The sequence below is a fragment of the Balaenoptera borealis genome (assembly GCF_965194805.1).
Source record: "Balaenoptera borealis genome assembly, chromosome: 5".
Taxonomy (NCBI): domain Eukaryota; kingdom Metazoa; phylum Chordata; class Mammalia; order Artiodactyla; family Balaenopteridae; genus Balaenoptera; species Balaenoptera borealis.
The window spans coordinates 141,993,947-142,015,577 of record NC_138862.1 but is presented as its reverse complement, the minus strand read 5'-3'; the positions used below and the strand labels follow the sequence as shown (position 1 = coordinate 142,015,577).

The 21,631-nt window shown below is 38.0% G+C and overlaps 1 protein-coding gene and 1 pseudogene across 3 annotated transcripts in view; one reads left to right on the top strand and one right to left on the bottom strand.

Annotated features, from left to right (window-relative positions):
* The window catches only part of ZNF385D (zinc finger protein 385D), a 924,724-nt gene that overhangs the window by 285,879 nt on the left and 617,214 nt on the right, over positions 1 to 21,631 (top strand). The gene's annotated exons all lie outside the window — the stretch shown is intronic.
* The window catches only part of LOC309629071 (serine/arginine-rich splicing factor 11 pseudogene), a 298,348-nt pseudogene continuing 287,996 nt past the window's right edge, over positions 11,280 to 21,631 (bottom strand). Inside the window, exon 2 of the transcript XR_014249510.1 lies at positions 11,280 to 21,203. The product of XR_014249510.1 is annotated as a serine/arginine-rich splicing factor 11 pseudogene (transcript). The remainder of the gene's footprint in view (positions 21,204 to 21,631) is intronic.

Here is a 21,631-nt window from a genome sequence, read left to right as displayed (position 1 = left end):
TTAGTGTATATATGTCAATCCCAGTCTCCCAAACTTAGAGCTTTTACTTACCTTCTTTGAGTCCTTGGATGAAACATATGTTCCATACTTCAGCTTTCTTATCTGCCAAACAAAGACTCAAAAATAATCAGGGATATTTTGGAAGTACATTGAAATATTGAGCTAGTGTTTATTCTCTGGAAAATGAGAGACATACATGAGACGGATTAGCTCAAGATGGCAGAGTAGAAGGATGTGCCCTCACCTCTTCTTACAAGAACACTGGAATCACAACTAACTGCTGAACAACCATCGACAAAGAAACACTGCAACCTACCAAAAAAGATACCCTACATCCAAGGACAAAGGGGAAGCCATGGTGAGAAGGTAGGAGGCATGCAATCATGATGGAATCAAGTCCCATACCCACAGACTGGAGAACAATTGTACCACAGAAGTTCTCCAACTAGAGTGAAAGTTCTGAGCCCCACATTAGGCTTCTCAGCCTGGGGGTCTGGCAACAGGAGGAGGAGCCCCCAGAGAATCTGGCTTTGAAGGCCAATGGGATTTGATGGCAGGACTTCCACAGGACTGGGGGAAGCGGAAACTCCACTCTTGGAGGGCACACACAAAGTCTTGTGTGCATGAGAACCCAGGGGAAAGGAGCAGTGACCCCATAGGAGACTGAATGAAACTTACCTGCTGGTGTTGGAGGGTCTCCTGCAGAGGCGGGGGGCAGCTGTGGCTCATGGCAGGGACAAAGACACTGGCAGCAGCAGTCCTGGGAAATACTCATTGGCATGAGCCCTCCCACAGGCCACTATTAGCCCTGCCATTAGCCTGTAGGCTCCAGTGATGGGATGCCTCAGGCCAAACAATCAACAGGGAGGGAACACAGGCCCACCCAGCAGCAGAAGACAAGCAGATTAAAGTTTTACTGAGTATGGCCCTGCCCACCAGAGGGACAACACCCAGCCCTACCCACCACCAGCCCCTCCCATCAGGAATCTTGCACAGGCCTCTTAGATAGCCTTATCCACCAGAGGGCAGACAGCAGAAGCAAGAACTACAATCCAGCAGCCTGCAGAATGAAAACCACAATCACAGAAAGTTAGATGAAATGAAATGGCAGAGGATTATGTCCCAGATGAAGGAACAAGATAAAACCCCAAAAAATAAACCAAGTGAAGTAGAGATAGGCAACCTTCCAGAAAATGAATTCAGAATAATGATAGTGAAGATGATCCAGGATCTTGGAAAAAGAATGGAGACAAGTATCAAGAAGATGCAAGAAATGTTTAACAAAGACCTAGAAGAACTAAAGAACAAACAAACAGAGATGAACAATACAATAACTGAAATGAAAACTACACTAGAAGGAATCAATAGCAGAGTAACTGAGGCAGAAGAACAGATAAATGACCTGGAAGACAGAATGGTGGAAATCACTGCTGCAGAACAGAATAAAGAAAAAAGAATGAAAATAAATGAAGACAGGCGAAGAGACATGTGGGACAACATTAAATGCACAAACATTCACATTATAGGGGTCCCAGAAGGAAAAGAGATAGAGAAAGGACCCGAGAAAATATTTGAAGAGATAATGGATAATATTCAAATAGATAATATTTGAAAATTTCCCTAACGTGGGAAAGGAAACAGTCACCCAAGTCCAGGAAGCACAGAGTGTCCCAGGCAGGATAAACCCAAGGACAGGATAAACATGCCAAGACACATAGACAAAGAAAAAATATTAAAACCAACAAGGGAAAAACAACAAATAACATATAAGGGAACTCCCATAAGGTTATCAGCTGACTTCTCAGCAGAAACTCTTCAGGCCAGAAGGGAGTGGCATGATATATTTAAAGTGATGAAAGGGAAGAACCTACAACAAAGAATACTCTACCCAGCAATGCTCTCATTCAGATTTGATGGAGAAATCAAAAAGTTTACAGATACACAAAAGTTAAGAGAATTCAGCACAATCAGAGAAGAAAAAGAAATAAAAGGAATCCAAATTGGAAAAGAAGTTAAACTGTCACTGTTTGCAGATGTCATGATACTATACATAGAAAATCCTAAAGATGCTACCAGAAAACTATTCATCAATGAATTCGGTGAAGTTTCAGGTTACAATATTAATACACAAAAGTCTGTTGCATTTCTGTACACTAACAACCAAAGATCAGATGGAGAAATTCAAGAAACAATCCCATTTACCATTGCATCAAAAGAATGATATACCTAGGAATAAACCAACCTAAGGAGACAAAAGACCTGTACTCCAGAAACTATAAGACACTGATGAAAGAAATCAAAGACAACACAAACAGATGGAAAGATATACCATGTTCTTGGATTGGAAGAATCAATATTTTCAAAATGACTATACTACCCAAGACAATCTACAGATTCAATGCAATCCCTATCAAATTACCAATGGCATTTTTCACAGAACTAGAACAAAAAATCTTAAAATTTGTAAGGAGACACAAAAGACCCCAAATAGCCAAAGCAGTCTTGAGAAAGAAAAACAGAGCTGGAGGAATCAAGCTCCCTGACTTCAGACTATATTACAAAGCTACAGTAATCAAAACAATATGGTACTGGCACAAAAATAGAACTATAGATCAAGAAAGCACAGAATTAACCCACTCACCTATGGTCAATTTATGACAAAGGAGGCAAGATTATACAATGGAGGAAAGACAGTCTCTTCAATAAATGATGCTGGGAAAACTGCACAGCTACTTGTGAAAAAATGAAATTAGAACATTCTTTAACACCACACACAAAAATAAACTCAAAATGGGTTAAAGACCTAAATGTGATGCGAGACATTATAAAACTCTTAGAGGAGAACATAGGGAGAATATTCTCTGACATAAATCACAGAAAGAACTTTTTTGATCCACCTTCCAGACCAATGGAAATGAAAACAAAAATAAACAATTGGGAACTAATTAAATTCAAAAGCATTTGCACAGCAATGGAAACCATAAATGAAATGAAAAGACAACCCACGGAATGGGAGAAAATATTTGCAAATGACATGAACAACAAGGCATTAGTCTCCAAAATTTACAACAGCTCACGTGGCTTAATATCATCAAAAAAACAACCCAGTGAAAAAATGGGCAGAAGACCTAAATAGTTCTCCAGGGAAGACATACAGATGGCCAAGAAGCACCTGAAAAGATGTTCAACATTGCTAATTATTAGAGAAATGCAAATCAAAACTACAATGAGATATCACTTCGCACCAGTCAAAATGGTTATCATCAAAAATCTACAAACAACAAATGCTGGAGAGGGTGTGGAGAGAAGGGAACCCTCCTACACTGTTGGTGGGAATGTAAATTGGTACAGCTCCTATGGAGAACAGTATGGAGGTTCCTTAAAAAACTAAAAATAGAGCTACCATATGATCCCACAATCCCACTCCTGGACATTTATCCTGAGAAAAACATGGTCCAGAAGGATACATTCACCCCAGTGTTCATTGCAGCACTGTTTACAATAGCCAAGACATGGAAGCAACCTAATATCCATTGACAGAGGTATGAATAAAGAAGATATGGTACATATATACAATGGAATATTACTCAGACATTAAAGAGAATGCAATAATGCCATTTGCAGCAACATGGATGGACCTAGAGATTGTCATAGTGAGTGAAGTAAGTCAGACAGAGAAAGAGAAATATTGTACGATATTGCTTATATGTGGAATCTAAAAAGAAATGATACAAATGAACTTATTTACAAAATAGAAACAGACTCAGGGACTTAGAGAACGAACTTATGGCTACCGGGGGTGAAGGGTGGGGGGAAGGGATAGTTAGGGAGTTTGGGATTGACATGTACACACTCCTATACTTAAAATTGATAACCACGGAGGACCTACTGTATAACACAGGGAACTCTGCTTAATATTATGTAACAACCTAAATGGGAAAAGAATTTGAAAAAGAATAGATACATGTATATGTATAACTGAATCAGTTTGCTGTACACCTGAAACTATCACAACATTGTTAATCGACTATACTCCAATATAAAATAATAAGTTAAAAAAATGAGAGACATGTAGAGGAATAGGTACAATTAACTTCAAAGGTGGCTCCTGAGAATGGCCGGAGGTCAGTGATGGCAGATTTGCAGTGGGATTTAATAATTAAAGGTACGATGCGGAGGCAAATGCCAGTGATTTCCTTCAGTCGCTCAGTGATCCCTAGTATGGAGCCAGATGAAATCGTTGTCAGGTTTGCATCTAAACTACTGCTTCTTACTTTCAGAGAAGGATGCATCTGCCCACCGTTTAGATGGGTTGCCATGTGCCGCAAATATTCCTGAGATTCTACGTTGGGTAGGAGTTTGATTAAGATGATTTAGAGATATGAAGAATGGGATGGAAACTGGAATAGTATTTATCTGTCAAATATTATAGTTCTTACAGTAAGAGAGGAGGGTAATTTGCAGTGCGGAAACATGCATTGTTTAACCCTGTGTGAGGCCAACATTCAGCATCCAGGATTGAGCTACTTCATGAATATCACACTGCCTTTCTCTTTCGGAGTGTTCAGTCTGCGGACATTTTGTATTCTATTCATAGATTTGGTAAATGAATAGGTAGAATGTTTTAACTTTTGGCCAACTATGGGGAATGCTGGATTCAATTTGTTTTCTCAATATAGGTTAACATCTATACTTTTCAAAGAAATGTTTCTTAAATGTTTCAATGTACTAAATGCTTTCTGAAGACATGAAAATAGAGATTAATAAAAGTGATTAAAGTGAGTATATGTACAACTGAAAAAAAAAGTGGCTATAGAAACTTAAAAAAAAATATTTAAATCATCTTCAATTTTTGAGCAGTGCTTTGTAGTTTTCAGCATAAACATTTGCACATGTATTGTCTGTTAAACCCCTCAGTATTTCAAAATTTTAATATTATTTCAAATGGTACTAATTTTTAAATTTCACTTTCTAATTGTTTACTGTTATTGTATAGAAATACAATAGATTTTGTATATTAATCATGTATCATGCAAACTTAATAAACTCACTAGAACTTTAAAGAAAGTGATTGAATTGAATCTATTTGAAATTGTAAGTTGTTCAAACAACATAATTGTTTTTTACTTATTTTTCACTTTAGATATATTGTTGAAGTAGAGTTGATCTGCAATATTATATTAGTTTCATGTGTACAGCATAGTGATTCAATACTTTTATAGATTATACTCCATTTAAAGTTATTACAAAGTCATGACTATATTTCCCTGCGCTGTACAATATATCCTTGTAGCTTATTTTTTTTATACATAGTAGTTGTATCTCTTAATTCCCACCCCTAACGTGCCCCTCATTTTTCCCTCCCCCACTGGTATCCACCAGTTTGTTTTCTGTATCTGTGAGCCTGTTTCTGTTTTCTTATATACATTTCTTTTATTTTTTATATTCCACATGTAAATTATAGAGTATTTGTCTTTCTCTGTCTGCCTTATTTCACTAAGCATAATAATCTCTAGGTTCATCCACATTGATTCAAATCAAAGAAGTTCATTCTTTTTTATGGCTAATAGTCCATTGTGTGTGTGTGTGTGTGTGTGTGTGTGTGTGTGTGTGTGTGTGTGTGTGGAATATATATCACATCTTCTTTATCCATTAATCCGCTGATGGACACTTGGTTGCTTCCATATCTTGGCTATTGTAAATAATGCTGCTGTGAACATTGGGTGCATGTATCTTTTCAAATTAATGTTTTCTCTTTTTCTGCATATATACCCAGGAGTGGAATTGCTGGATCATATGGTAGTTCTTTTTTTAGTTATTTGAGGAACCTCCGTATGATTTTCCACAGTGACTATATGAATTTACATTCCCACCAACAAGGCACAAGAGCTCCCTTGTCTTCACATCCTTGCCAACATTTGTTATTTGTAGACTTTTGATGGTAGCCATTCTCACAGTTGTGAGGTTATAACTCATTCTGGGTTTGATTTGCACTTCTCTGATGATTTGTAATGTTGAGCATCTTTTCATGTCTGTTGGCCATCTGTATGTCTTCTTGGAAAAATGTCATTCAGGTTTTTTGCCCATTTTTAATTTTTTTATATTGAATTGTATGAGCTGCTTGTATATTTTCCGTATTAACCCCTTGTCGGTCACATCATTTGCAAATATTTTCGACCATTCAGTAGGTTGTCTTTTCATTGTCAATGGTTTCCTTTGCTGTGCAAAAGCCTTTAAGTTAAATTAGTTCCTATTTGTTTATTTTTACTTTTGCTTCCTTTGCCTTGGAGTCAGATCAAAAAACTATTGCTGTGATTTATGTCAAAGAGTTATATGTTTTCATGTAGAACTTTTATGTTTTCTGGTCTTACATTTATGTCTTTAATCCATTTTGACTTCATTTTTGTATAAGGTGTGAGGAAATGTTCTAATCTCATTCTTTTTCATGTAGCTTCTCAGTTTTCCCAGCACCAATTATTGAAGAGACTGTTTTTTCTCCATTGTATATTCTTGCCTCCTTTTTTTTTTGCATCCTTTTTTGTTGTTGTAGATTAATTGAACATAGGTTCGTGGGTTTATTTCTGGGCTCTCTGTTCTCTTACATTGATCTATGTGTCTGTTTTTGTGCCAGTACCATGCTATTTTGATTACTATAGCATTGTAGTATAGTTTGAGGTCAGGAAGCATGGTTCCTCTGGCTTTGTTCTTTTTTCTCAAGTTTGCTTTGGCAAATGATGGTCTTTTGTGGGTCCACATAAATCTTAGAATTATTTGTTCTAGTTCTGTGAAAAGTATCATGGGTATTTTGATAGGGTTTGCATTAAATATATGGATTGCTTAGGGTGGTATAGCCATCTTAGCAATATTAATTCTTCCAATCTGTCAACCCAGGATATATTTCCATTCTTCTTATCATCTTCAATTTCCTTCATCAGTGTTTTGTAGTTTTCAAAGTATAGGTCATTCACCTCCTTGGTTAAGTTTATTCCTAGGTATTTATTTTCTTTAATTCAATTTTAATCAGATTTTTTCTTTTTTGCTCTCTTTCTGATAGTTCATTATTAGTGTATAGAAAAGCAACACATTTCTGTATATTAATCTTGTATTGTGCAATTTTGCTTAATTCATTTATTAGTTCTAATAGTTTTTTGGTGGAGTCTTTAGGGTTTTCTATACATAGTGTCATGTCATCTGCAAATAGTGACAGTTTTACTTCTTCCCTTCCAATTTGGATGCCTTTTATCTCTTTTTCTTGTCTGATTGCTGTTGCTAGGACATCCAATACTATGTTAAATAGAAGTATCAAGAGTGGGCATCCTTGTCTTGTTCCCAACTTTAGTGGAAAGACTTTCAGCATTTCACCACTGAGTATGTTGTTAGCTGTGGGTTTGTCACAAATGATCTTTATTTTGTTGAGATATGTTCCCTCCATACCAACTTCGATGAGGATTTTTATCATGAATGGATGTTGAATTTTGTCAAATGTTGACAAATAAAATAATTGGAAGTGACCTCGTTTGTTAATGTTTATGCTTCTGTAATTGCTTGGTTTACCTATAAACCTAGGGATGCTGCAATGGTTTGCTTTGGTGACATCATTTATCTAGATTTCTTGGACCCTTAACAAAGTTTAACATTATAAATATTCTGATTTTTCATTTGAAAATTTTGTGTTTTTTTTTATCATCTTTAATTAGTGTTTTCTCATGCCCTTTATCCTTGAGTGACTGTAGGACTTTCTGTGACTAAAACAGCTGTTTGATCCTTTGAAAATAGCCTCACCTTTCTATGTCCCCTCATCATAATGTGTCCAAGGCCGGGAGGAACCCTCATAGAAACTTGTTTCAATTTTCTAAGTGCAAATTTAAAATATTGAACAAAGTACCCAACTAACACCCTCTTACAAGTTATAACGGGAAAAAATTAACAATGTGTGTGCCATCCAATGACATGCTAAATATAAAGTTTTAAAATTTAGGAACAATGTATCTAGAAAGCAGTTACTTCACAGACATCAGCTTCTCTGTAGGATGTATTGATTGTCTTGTCTTTTTAGAAAAATAATTTTAGGTGGTACTATTTAAAAATAAGTGACCCCCTTTCTTTATCCAGAGCATAGATAGTGCTTTAAATAGATAAAATCACCAGTTTTTTAAAAAAATGTGAATAGATAATGTTCATAAAATATAAGTTTGCTTATCTTTAAAGTTCTAAGTGACACATTTGTGGAATGTGTCACTTAGTGCATTTAGGAAAGCACTGTTATCAATGTGAGGGCACAATACAGAACTCAGCCAATTTGTGACACAAAAAATAAAGCAAATAAAGCAATAAGAATAGCAGAGCAGCAAAGTCTCATTTGCCCTAGGTTGTTCTTTTCTCTAAGTGTAGCCAAGAGCTTAGCACTCTGAAATCCATCCTGTACCAGACAGCAGCACAAAAGCAACAGGGGACATGGGGAGCAAAGGAAGATGCCTGCCTTTAGTTGAGGTTCCCTAGGCTGCTGGTTTGGTCTGGGCTGTTTCAGGGGACACAGAAGGGAAAGAGGGCCATGTAGAGGAGTCCCCGTTTACCAATGCTGTGGCGTATCTACTACCTTTAAACCTAGAAAAGTGGTCTGGAATCCTGGGGTTTCATCTTCATGCCTCCTTAAGGGAAGATTATGGGAAGAGGGAGTCTTTGTGGAGACATTTTATTTCCCCTTAGAGACCAAAAAATTCTAGTAGATACCATTCTAAAACACTGATATGTTTGTGTCATTCTTTTGTTTCAAACTCTTCTATGAACTTCAATTTTCTAGAGTTAAGTCCATCATGTTTTGCACGCCATTTTTGTTGCTTCTCTTACCTTTGTATCACCTATTTACTATATAATCCAGCCCCTTTGGGGTCTTGCCATATCCTGAATATATTCTGTTCCTCCTCCCCCCATCCCAAGGCTGACACTGGCTCTTGCCTACCCAATAAACATCCTGCTTTCCCCTCAAATATTCCCTTCCTGCTACAAGAACCTTGATTTGTTAGCCAGTGGCTAGAGATCCTATGTTGTGAGGGTATGTAGACCCTTCAGCCATATTCAAGAGATTATCCATATTAGCCTGAGTTACCATGATCTCATTTTTCCTTTGACTCAATACTGACCAATGAGATATAAGGAGAGGTCAGCTGGGGGGGAATTTGTTAAAACATTGGATTTTCTAACACAAGGGACACCTGCCGCTAATCTTGCACTTTATACCTTCTTATTAATTGAACACAGATGTGATTTCTGGAGACATGGCAGCCCTCTTGTGACAATGAAACACCAAACATAAAAACAAAAGATTAAAGCTGAGGGTGATGGAGAGTAAATTAGAGCCTTGGTATGTAATGATATCTTGAAGTGTCTGTACCAATTCTGAGATACCTTCTTTTATATTTATTGTTAAGTTAGCTTTACATGACATTTTGATCTAAGATACTATTAATAGACTCTCTGTTACTTGTAGCTGGAAGCATTTCTTCACAGTTGTGCATTTGCCAACACTTCTGTGGCGTCCTTCCTCACATACCAGCTGTAGAAATTCAATTATCCTTAGTATAAGAGTTCAATTAGGGTTCAACTAGGAGTATGTAGAATGAAAATTTTATTATAGGAATTAGACCTGAAAAATATATGGGAGGGAATGAGGAAAAGAAGATGCAAAAAGTATCAAAGAAAAATCACCAACCAGAGAGGGTGTTAGTGAATGGTGTTGAACTGGTAGGAAACCAGGCACATCCAACTGCTGGAGTAGATCTTCCAAAGAATATAATGAAAGTTAAAGTTCAAGAGTGAGTAATGGACGGGGAGGGAGGGAGGAAATAGAGAAATAGTTAACTCTCAGATCACTACACACAGATATGCCAAGGATGGCATTTTGAGGTTTTTTTTTTTTTTTTTTTTGGCCATGCTATGTGGCTTGCGGGATTTTAGTTCCCTGACCAGGGATCGAACCCACGCCCTTGGCAGTGAAAGTGCAGAGTCCTAACCACTGGACGGTCAGATGCCAAAGAGGGGACAGGATTTGTAGTATTGCTAAAAGCATAGAGCTGGAACTAAACAGCCAAAGAGTAGTCTGGTTTCTGTGAAGACGCAGTGTCACTAGGTGCAAAAAATGAGTGGAGTTAGCACCAAGAGATCTAGAAATTATACAACGATCTGAAAGACCCTCTAAAATAACTATGTTTAAACTATTAAAATAGATAAAAGGGAGATAAGCCATAATGAAAGAATACAATCTTGTTAAAGTTAATGGATTTTACATTTTATGGCATTTCAATTAATTTCTATTTTTATTTCAATAGTCACAGGCAGCCGGTGGTTGTTACAGTATTAGAGAGATCTTAAGATAATTTTGTATTCCTAAATGGTTGTAGAATAATCACTTCTTTGTTTCTTTCACTTTTGTCATTTGAAGTTCTGGGAGAAAGACATCCTTTCCCATTAAAAAGTTGATTTGTTTACGTAATAATAGACATCAAGTTTTGAAAATTGGAGTGCAGCAACTCTGAGATTGACTCTCATGAGTCATTAGAAAGAGAGAAAAATGGGAAATGCACTTCTGTTTTGTTATAGCTCAAAAGAAGATTTTCTAAGGCTTTTCCGAAGCTGTTGCCAGCTCACAAACTATGCTGTACAAATCTGTACTGACTTCATTATCTGTTACCTGTTATCGCCCTGTTGAACTAAAATAAACTGTTGTGTTATGTGACCTATAAAATGGTATTAAGCATTTTATTACTTGCTTTGCTGTCAACTTGAACGTCAGACAGTTATTAAAGATTACATGGAGAAGATTTAAAGGATTACAAATGTTATTTTACAGAGCTGACAGGTTGCCCTTAATGTCTCCAGTCATAAAAGACAAGAAACGGGATAAATCTGAAGCCAGTGATATAAACTCAACAGGCAATGTGATGAATAGAACACAGACACAAGTAATCTTCTTTTCCATATTCCCTTTCATTTTTCTAATGCCTATGCCATTACTTTAACAGCTTCTAGATGATGTAAATTGGAAAGCAGGAACATTTAAAAGAGTAATTCCACAGAGGGAAAGAATGCTTCTTTACAGTCGCATTAGATGCCTGAGTGTGATCTAGACTTTCATCATCCACTGCTGAATTTATGGATGTTAGAAAGTAGGGAAACTAAACTGGAATGGGGCACGTCTGATTTTAGACATCATTGATAGTGTGAAGCAACCAGTAGAGGTGAAATTTATTTAGCAACCTGGATTATGTTTCCAAAGAGATGTATTTTCAGTTTCTTGTTCATGTGACAATTATGCTCACTCTCAGGTCCTGAGCCACCAACTAGGAAACGTGAGCTAAACGTAAATAGCTAAGTGCGCACCACTTACCTTCATAGGTGTTCCTCCCGAACTGCATTTCTTCTTCTGGTCTAGTTACTGCTAACAACAAAGCTGCCCTGCTTTTACAGTGCCCCCTGGTGCACAGGTGGGGAATCATCTCACCCAGCATCTTTTCACCTTTTTTTTTCCCCCTTAGGAACACAGAAGCCTATATCATTTTTGTCCTTTCTTTCATATTTGATTTTTCAAAACTACAATTGTCTCATAAGTGGTCTATTTTTTTCTCCTGTCTGGAAATATCTTTTAACTCTATCCCAACTTACTAAATGGGCTGAACATAATACACCACAGAAACAGACTGTATTTTTTTTCTCCCATCATTCCTTTCAACCTTTCTCTGTTGGCTCTCCTTTCCCTGGCACTGAAGGCATCTGAGCAAGATACAGTAGCTCTCTGGTCATTTTCAATTATAAGAACAATCTTATTTTTTGATAATCCTCACTTTCAGGGCTAAACAATCCTTAGGTGATCCGATTTCAAAATTGAGCCTCAAATGTTATTCAGATTCCCCAAGTCCACTTAGACAAGGCTGTGATCTGTGTTTTATTTTTTATCTCTCTCCCTTCTGACTTTTCCAGACTCAGCATAGCGAGTGTAGAGATTAGAAGAAAAAGGACAAAATGTCTTTTATTCCTGGTACAGTTTGTGGCTACTGGTCATGATAGGTATTTTGTGCTGGTTTTCTACCGCAGTGTATTTTATGTTCTTTGGAAACAACCCCCTTTGCCAGATTTCTGGTCTTGTGTATTTGCCTAATTGGAGCAATACATGCTCCAACATACCACTTGCTTAAGCTCACACCCACTCCTTTCCTCAACAAATTGATCTGTTTGCTTTGCCCAAGCAAGCAAGGCCCTCCTGGGTTAAGGTCCCATCAAGTTGGCTCACACCTGGATGTTGTCCTACACCCACCTGGCAGGGCCAACTCAGGTATCCCTGCCACACCAACATGGGAGTGCAGACCATAAGCTCCTGTTGCCCTACTCTTGACTCTGCCATTGGGGGATATTCCAGAGGCTTCCCACCTTCCGAACTTTCTGGAGAAGCAGGCACCAGTCTTTACAATCAAGCAGAGACAAGCTCTCCCAAGCACTCCGTAGACATCTGAGTTGGGTGTCGGTTTGACTGTTTGTGCAGCTTTGCAGGCATCTATCTAGCTGGGGTCTGGGGTATTTATTTCACCCTCTTAGAGGTCCTCCTTCTCTGTTAGTGCTTTTCTTGGCAGATCTCTCAAAGTCTTATGAGGAGGGCAAGAGAAAAGCCAAGTAATTTCCTTACTTATTAATTCCAGAGCACTGAAATCCTCTTCTGTATATATTTAAGTTAACATTTATATTTCTATTTACATCTACTCTTATTTTATATTTATATTATTTATGTTTGTATTATATGTGTACTTATTGAATAAAGTTAGGATAAGGGCAGAAAGGCCAGTTTGGTCACCTTTTGGGGAAACTTGTTGGGTTTCCCCAAAAGGGAAGTGGAGGTGTAGGGAGGGTGTTTCTAGCTATTGTTCTCACGTTTGCGGGCTTCAACCAAATTTCTGAGATAAGGGGCAAGGCCATTCAGCATTACGTTACATTTCTTCTTTGCCCTGTCTTTCTTTTTTCTTTTCTTTTCTTTTTTTTTTTTTTTTTTTTTAGTTTAAGGGCTTTATTATCAAAGTCTTGTAAAACAATTTCAGAAACTGTACATCAACATGGCACAGACTATAGTACTTTTGTTTGTTTTTAGTGCACAAAAGTGAAGCTTGGAAACTCCTGTAAGAAAACAGTTGCCTAACTACTTTGCATTTAACATGGAATCACTGTGTGCCTCATTACTACTGCAGTAACAGTAACACAAAATGTATTGGTTTTATACAACTTGAGATCAAATAAAAAGTACATTATCAAGTAGATTTGTCTTATTTTTAAAAGCATATGAAGGTCAATTTAAAATGCACTATCCCCCTTTTCCAACGAGATTAAAACAAATTAATAAAAGAGTGGAAAATTGAAAATCAGGGCAAGAGATAACTTTCTTTTACAGATGGACTTCAGGATAGGCAGATAACTTTCACTGATGTAGATGTTCAATAAATTATTTTAGGGAAAAAAATTCCCAGACATCTTATGAAAAAGTATACAGCTCTACTGCAAAATATGCTATTTACTTACCGCCAAAGACAGTTTCATTTGAAATCTTGTTTCTGTAATTAAAGTCTAATTATAGCCATCAAAAAAGGTTAGTGCATATATAACCTTTCAAAGTTAAACAAAAGCCACAAAATTTTAGCCACAAGGCTTAAAGGATTATCTGTGTCCAATGCTCATTTCCAGTTGTAACTATAAGAATGTTAATTTGTCATGTCAACAAACAAGACCATAAGTAGATCCATCATGTTGGAGGATCTGAATGACATTTAGGATATTCCTGCCACAATTAACATGCAGTCAGTGCATTCCCTACGTGGCTCTATTACGGCAATGAATCAAATTCTAGAAATACTGTAAGTAAACTTAATAAAGGAGATCATACAACATAAACAAGCCATGCCTACTGTAGATGCGTGCAGCTTTTCATTTTTGTTATGAAGCAGACCCAGAATAGTAAAACTGCTTGTTTACTCAATCAGATTTCTACCTGTCAAGAACTGGTTACCCATGTATCATTTTTCTAAAAGCTTTTGGATGTAAATAACTAATATCAACATCAAGAGCTTTATAATCATTTATGACTCAGAGCTTTATACATCTAGATTTGAGATGAACAAATACAGCATTAAGAAATCACACAGAGGAATGACACTGATGCATGTATACAGTTGGATTCCCACAGAGGCAATATTCAGTCGCTCATATCCATGTCTTCTTCATGAGGTCATCCCCATTCACTTTGGATTCTCTTAGTGAATCACCAGTTCCCTTTTCCACAGAACATTCTTTTGTCTTTGGAGAAACTGGTTCTTTTGGTTTCTTCTCCTCTTTTTTCTCTTTCTTGCTGTCATACCCTTGTTCCTCTTCATCGTAATCCCGTGTAACCTGTTTCACATCTGTATCACTCTCTGATTTTCTTTCCCGTTCCCTCTCCTTATCTTTCCTTTTCTTCTTCTTGCTTGTGGATCGTTCTCTTTCATCTCTGCTTCTTTCTTTGTCTTTATCTTTCTTCTTCTCCTTTTTATGTCTCCTAGGGAATGGTGAGCGAGACAATTTTCTTTTGGGAGACCTAGGCTTTTTAGGAGATCTTGTGCCACTTCTGCTTCTTCGTCGTCATCTCTCTCTGCTTGCACTTCTGGAACGTCTGGCTGTGCTATAACTTTTTGGTGGTGTTTTAGAACATTTCTTTTCTTGGTCTTCTTTCTTTTTGTCTCTGTTTTTTGATGTGCTCCTTGACCTTCTACCCCTCTCTCTGGAATGAGATCTTCTCTGTCTTGGACTTTTGGATCGTCGTCTACTCCTTGACTTAGAATGTGATCGCCTTCTTGATCTGCTTCTTGACCGCTATGCCTAGAAGATGAGGGAATCCTCCTCCTCCTAGAACATGATCTTGACCTCGAGTGCCTTCATTTTTCTTCCTTCTTACCTGGTTATATAGCAGCAGAAATTAGGAAGTGTGCCTCTGGTACTCTAGTCATGGCTTCCTCTATTTCTTTACTAGAGGTATCTGATTTCAGACTTGGTGAAACAAGACCAGCAGCTACATGATTCAACTTGGCATCAACAGTACTCATAAGTTTTAGCAACTGATTTGCAGCAAGAGACTGAGAGTCCAAGTTTGCTCCAGGAAGCCCAAGCGCAGCAAGGGCAGGACCAAGAGAGGAGCTCCCAAAGCAGCCAATGGAACAGCACCAATCTGGGTAAGAGGGTTAGGAGTAGGCAGGAGTCCACCACCAGGCAGAAGACCTGCCACTGCATTAGCTGGTGCCAACAGAGACAAAGCCTTGGTCTCATTAGGAGTAACTCCTTCTGCATATGGTACGACTATCAAAGCTCTGTCAACAAATACAGTGTTTGTCCGGATCATGGAACTTAACAAAGCAGGCTCGGGATGAGACTGGCAAAGGCGAATCATCAGGCGGGAAGAGGTGCAATTCGTCGATCTTCCCTAGGGAACCGAAGAGGGTCTGCTTCTGCTCAGAGCTAGCGCTCGGGGAGACATTAGTCACCTGGATTACCTCGGTGCCGCTGCCTCCCCCACACCCCGGTCTGCCGCTGGGGCCCGGGCCCCCAGTGCTGGGGACGATGGTAGGGTTGCTCATGGCGCTGCTTGCCTACTCGCTCTCGAGCGAAGTAATTCCAAGACACAAGGCTGGCACCGGCAACGGGATGGGCTTCTCTGTCCTCCCGCCCCAGACGCTGGCGGTGCCCTGTCTTTTAAGGTGACCCATTGCAAACATCAGGAAAGTCTCTTTTAGTACCTTTGCTTTCTGTGTTTATAACAAAAACAGAAATAATCATCACGTATTGAGGTCTTAAGACATGGAGCAAACAGCTAAATGGTTTACAGGTATTATCTCATTGTGATCACAATAATTTTGAGAGGTCGGTCTTATATTCCCTGTTATATGGATATGAAAATCAAAGCTGGGAAAGGTTAACTAATTTATTTAAGAATTTACAGACAGTGAGAAGCTTAACTTGGATTTGAACTCACATTTCTAAGATTCTAGAGGCCATGATCTTAATTCCGACATTATACTGTCAAAACATGATGGGTGCTTGCCTAGGTGAATTACCCTATTGATACACTAGCATTAAGGATACATAACACTATTAAAGAAATTCATATAATAATCAACAAATTCTATACTTTTTAATAGCTCTTGAAATTGTCCTGAGTTACCATGCAGATTATCACAAAATCTCTGCCCCTCTGTGCTCGTCTAATTCCATTTCCTATTCCTAAAACAACAGCACTTAGGTTAGAGAACAATCTCTTTCCACTCTCCTCTGGGGGGACTAGCCTGCATTGCCTGAGGAACCTGAAATGACCTCCCTTAAGACTCAGTGCCGGGTGTCCTCACCACCTCCCTCTGTTCCTCTAGACCCACAACTAGAGTCTAACGCCAGCAGACCCCTGAAGGTGAAGTGCAAAGTGAGACCCATGAGGAGGTGCAACTTGGGTTCTCCAGGAAGCAAATTCTGGGGTGGAGATTTGCTTACAGAAAGTTTCTTGAGGCATGCTCGCAGGAGTAATAACTGTTAGAGGGAAAAATTGGGCTGTGCTGCAGTCACAACAAAGGCCTCAACCACCCCAAGGGAGAATTGGAGCTGGGAGCCCTGTTCATAATTGCACAGCTGGGGCCAGGGAGCTGGGCATTTAAGTCCCATGTGAACCCGTCCTTGGATGCTGGCTGCCCCAAGCAGGGGCTGTGATGTCGGAGAGGGCAGCTCTCTTCAACTGAGCATAATTCCTCGAGAAGGCTGAGATCAGGGCTGTCAGCAGGTGCATGCCCAGCAGATGGACACAATTCCTTCAGCCTCGGAGGGGCGTCTGAGGACAGAATCCTCTACAAATATGCGTTCATTCTATTGTTATTTTCAATTTAACTACTTTGAGGGACTTTATAAGTTGTCATAGGCTTCAGTGGGATTTCCAAGTATTATGCTCTTTTTTCCTAGAAATTTTTATGAGAAAATCTATTTCAAATACAGTTTATGCACTATGTTTTGTATCATGATGCATTTAAGAATCAAGCTCTCTCTAACTGTGAGGCCTCACTACATTTTTACCAATCTTTTGAGACAAGTGTAAACAAAGTGACATAATATGTTTGCAGGCTCCTTATTGAGGAAAAAGTAAGTAAATCAAAATTAATTAGGCAGTGTTCTAGTCATTGTGTACATATGATAAATTGTTTAATCTTCACAGTAAATCGATGTGAGAGATAACATCGTTTCCATTATTCAGAGGAAGAAACTGAGGTTCAGAAAAGTTAAAGAAATTAGGCAAAATTTCATATCACTGGCTGCTTCAGGAATTCCCTGTTTTAGTGAAAAAGGTATATGTCTGTATTAGTTATACATTGTTGTATAACAAGTCACCCCCAAATCAATGGATAAATAGTAAACTGTTATCATCTCATGTAATTTCTGTGGATCGTGGAAGTGGCTTAGTTGGGTGATTCTGGCTCAGGGTTCCTCATTCGGTTGGTTGCTGAGATGTCCAAGGAACAATATGGAGGCTAGGATGGTTAAAATGTTGGAAGGGAGTGATAAGCAATGGGGCTACAGTCACTGAAAGCCTTGACCAGGGCTGGAAGATCCACTTCGGCTGTTGGTTGGAGGCCTCAGTTACTTGCTGCACGGACGTCCCCGAAGGACTGCTTGTATGTTCTCACCACATGGTAGTTGGTGATAGAGCAGGAGGAAGCTGCAGTGTCTTCAAGGACCTAGTCTCACAAGTCACACACAGTCCATTAGGGGCAGTGGGGATGGGCCACACTTTGGGGATGGGAAGCAGTTGAGTAATTTAAAAATTTGTAGACATATTTTAAAACCATCACAATGTTAAGTATGTTAAAGTAGCGTGTATGCTTTATTTTCAAAATTTTCATCACAAATTGGGCACATTATAATTGAACCAACTTTCTTCTTTATTTTTAATTGGAGTATAGTTGACTTACAATTTTGCATTAGTTTCTGATGTACAGCAAAGTGATCCAGTTATATATATATATATATATATATATATATATATATATATATATATATATATTCTTTTTCATATCCTTTTCCATCATGGTTTATTACAAGATACTGAATATCTTTCCTTGTGCTATACAGTAGGCCTTTGTTGTTTATCTATTTTATATACAGTAGTGTGTATATGTTAATCCCTAACTCCTAATTTATTCCTCCTTCACCCCCTTTCCCCTTTGGTAACCGTAGACTGTTTTCTATGTGTGTGAGTCTGTTTGTGTTTTGTAAATAAGTTCATTAGTGTCATATTTTAGATTCCACATATAAGTGATATCATATAGCATTTGCCTTTCTCTGTTTGAGTTACTTCACTTAGTATGATAATCTCTAGGTCCATCCATGTTGTTCCAAATGGCATTATTTCATTGTTTTATATGGCTGAGTAATATTTCATTGTATATATATATATATATATATATATATATATATATATATATATATATACCACATCTTCTTTATCCATTCATAAACATTTAGATTCCTTCCATGTCTTGGCTATTGTAAATAGTACTTCTGTGAACATTGGGGTGCATGTACCTTTTCAAATTACAGTTTTCTCCAGATATATGCCCAGGAGTGGATCATATGGCAACTCTATTTTTAGTTTTTTAAGGAACCTCCATACTGTTTTCCATAGTGGCTGCAGCAATTTACATTCCCACCAACAGTGTAGGAGGTTGAACCAAATTTCTTGACTGCTACAAGAAGCAGGCCTTTTATATGGCAATATTTTCTTAGTTATGAATATAGATTTTCTCATGTACAGTGTTATGAAGTGGAAAGAATGTTCATTCTTTATGGAAATTTTGAATATTTTAAGTATTAAAAGATTATCTTAATTAATGTAGCAATAAATATTTTCATGTTTAAAATTATTTTATTCATGAATTTATCCAGTGATTATTTATTGAGGGCATGCTATTCACCAGTACTGTTCTAGGTGCTGGGGTTAAAGCAACAAACAACACAGGTATCATGATATACCTTCATACATCTTGCATTTTAATGGCAGAGATGAACAATAGCAAGTAACCAGATGAGTAAAAACCATAATCTAGATTGTCAGCTATGAGTCAGGGTAAGGTAATAGCTGGTGGAGTGTCTGTAGGCAGGGACATTGGAAGGCGGTGGAGGGGAGAGTAAGAGAGGGCATATTTTTGGTTACCAAAGACCACCCTGACAGGCTAACACTTGATATGCTCAAAGAACACTATGGAGGCTAGTGTGGCTGAAATGTTGGAAGGGAGTGACAAGAAATGAGGTTGGAAATGTGTCCAGGGACCAGATCCCAAGGGTCTTGGAGGCTATAGGAATTAAAGACTTTGAGTTTTACTTTAAGTGTAATATAAGCCAAGGGAGGCTTGAGAACAAGAGAATGATATGGTCTAACATACATTCTAAAAGCCAGATGCTTTTTGGAGAATAAACTCTAGTGGGATAGAAGTTCAACCAGGACTCCCAGCTGGGAGATGACCCAGAATCCAGAGATGACAGTGTCTTAGAATAGGGAACAGGACAGGGGAGGGAAATGGTCAGACTCAGGTACATTTGTACAGGAGAGAAATAAAGGGGTAAAGGGTAACCCAAAGGCTCTGACCTCATGGCACTACTCAGTTAATATATAAATGACTACTTTTCTCTATAATTTACGCTCGCTGCTGAAATGTTTTCAGACATTGTTTTTCCCCTTGAAGAAATTCAGAAAACAACTTAGTTTGAGAAAACGTTCTTTACAACTACCAAGTTATTAAATTAACTTTTCCCCTGTTAACCAAGCTTTAGTCACATTAATACTGCACTCAGAGAGCGAGAAATCAATAAAGCCTTTAAATACCCATGATTATTAGTTCATATACATTTATATAAAATTATTTAATAAAAATATCAATATTTAATTTTAATTTGGTATGAAGTGAAGTTTGTTATCAATTTTAAATTTCTTTTGGTAACTTTTTTATAGTTTAGGAGTCAAAATATTCTATGTCTGGTAATTGAATAATGAAGCAATTGGAAATGAACCTCAAAACTCTCTTCTTTAATTAATAGTCACTATATTTGTAAAATTTCTCAAGTGGATGGCCTCTCTTATTAGATTTTCTCTTATTTTCTGATTGAGCAGTGCTAACCAAATAATAATAGACTATGTTATGTCATGTATTAAATATGCCAAACTTTATTTCTTCATGTTCTAGGGTCATTAGTTTCCATGGATGTTAAAATGTTTTAAATGAGAATTAAAATGGATTCACTGTTCAAATAAGTTTTAGAAATATAAACAAAGTTGAAAAAATTTCCCAGAATTTTCTAGAGCATTCAGTGTATCAGTGTGCATTTTCTCTGTCTAAGGAGGAAGTACAATTTACATAACTAAAACTTATTGACCAAGTAATGGTTTAATTTCCCCTTTAGTAAAAGGCTTGCCTATCCTTTTCCCTTCATTAATATTACTCTATTCACTTACTTATGGAAAATAGAGTATATATTGATAGTGGATTGAAATTCACTTTGAATTTAATCAGTATTATTCATTTTTTTCAATAAATATTTGTTGAGCAACTAGTATGGGTGTTTAGGGCCAGGGATACAGCAGTGAAAAAAATTGACATAATCTCTGATCTTGAGAATTTACATATGGTCTTCAAACTGAGTCCCCATATCTGCTGGAAGAGAAAAAGACATTCCCAGAAACTGATGAATGGTTTTTAGGGAATACAGTTCCAGATTTTCAACTCTGTGCATAATCTTTCCTAAAATGAATGTACCTGAGAAAGCTCTGGCAAACGGTTCCTGCCCACCCTCATCTCCCCACAACCCTATCACAAAAGACATTTCTCTAGCTTTGCACAAGAAAAGGATACCATTACCCACCTCTTATCTCACTTATCTTACTTCAGTGCATTGTTTCATGGAGGAAAATCTTCCCAGCACCAGCCCCAGGTTGGTGTTGATGTTAAGAAAGCTAATAACCCTAATCCACTCGTCCTTGCTCACAGCCCCACCCGCACACTCACACACACACACACACACACACACTTTGTTGTGTCTGTTGTTGTGTCTCCCTCTCTCTCCCTTCCTCCCCCTTTTCCTCCCTCTCTTACACACACACACACACACACACACACACACTGTATCTATTGTTGTGTATCCCTCTCCCTCCCTTCCTCTCCCTTTTCCTCCCTCTCTTACACACACACACAATCCTGTTACTTAAGTGAGAAGTTTGTTGTTGTTTTATTAACTCTCAGTGCTGACCAGAAGGGCGGTCACCTCCAGGATTGCCCTGTGACCAATCAGGGTTGGAATTGCAGCCTCACTTTATGGCACATCCGTTATCCAATTCTGTGAAGAGGCCATCGTTGTGTGAGGAGTGGGGAGAGCCAAGTCCGTTTTGCTAACTCAGCAGTTCAGGAGTGTTGCTGCCTTAGCTTGAATCCTGGAGGCTTGGGTCCCAGGCAGCTGTTGATAATCCAAGGCAGCTTTTTGGAAGGAACTCACATCAAATTCCCTTCCCCATTTCTTATTCTTCACTTAAGCTTCATTGAGTCCCATCTCT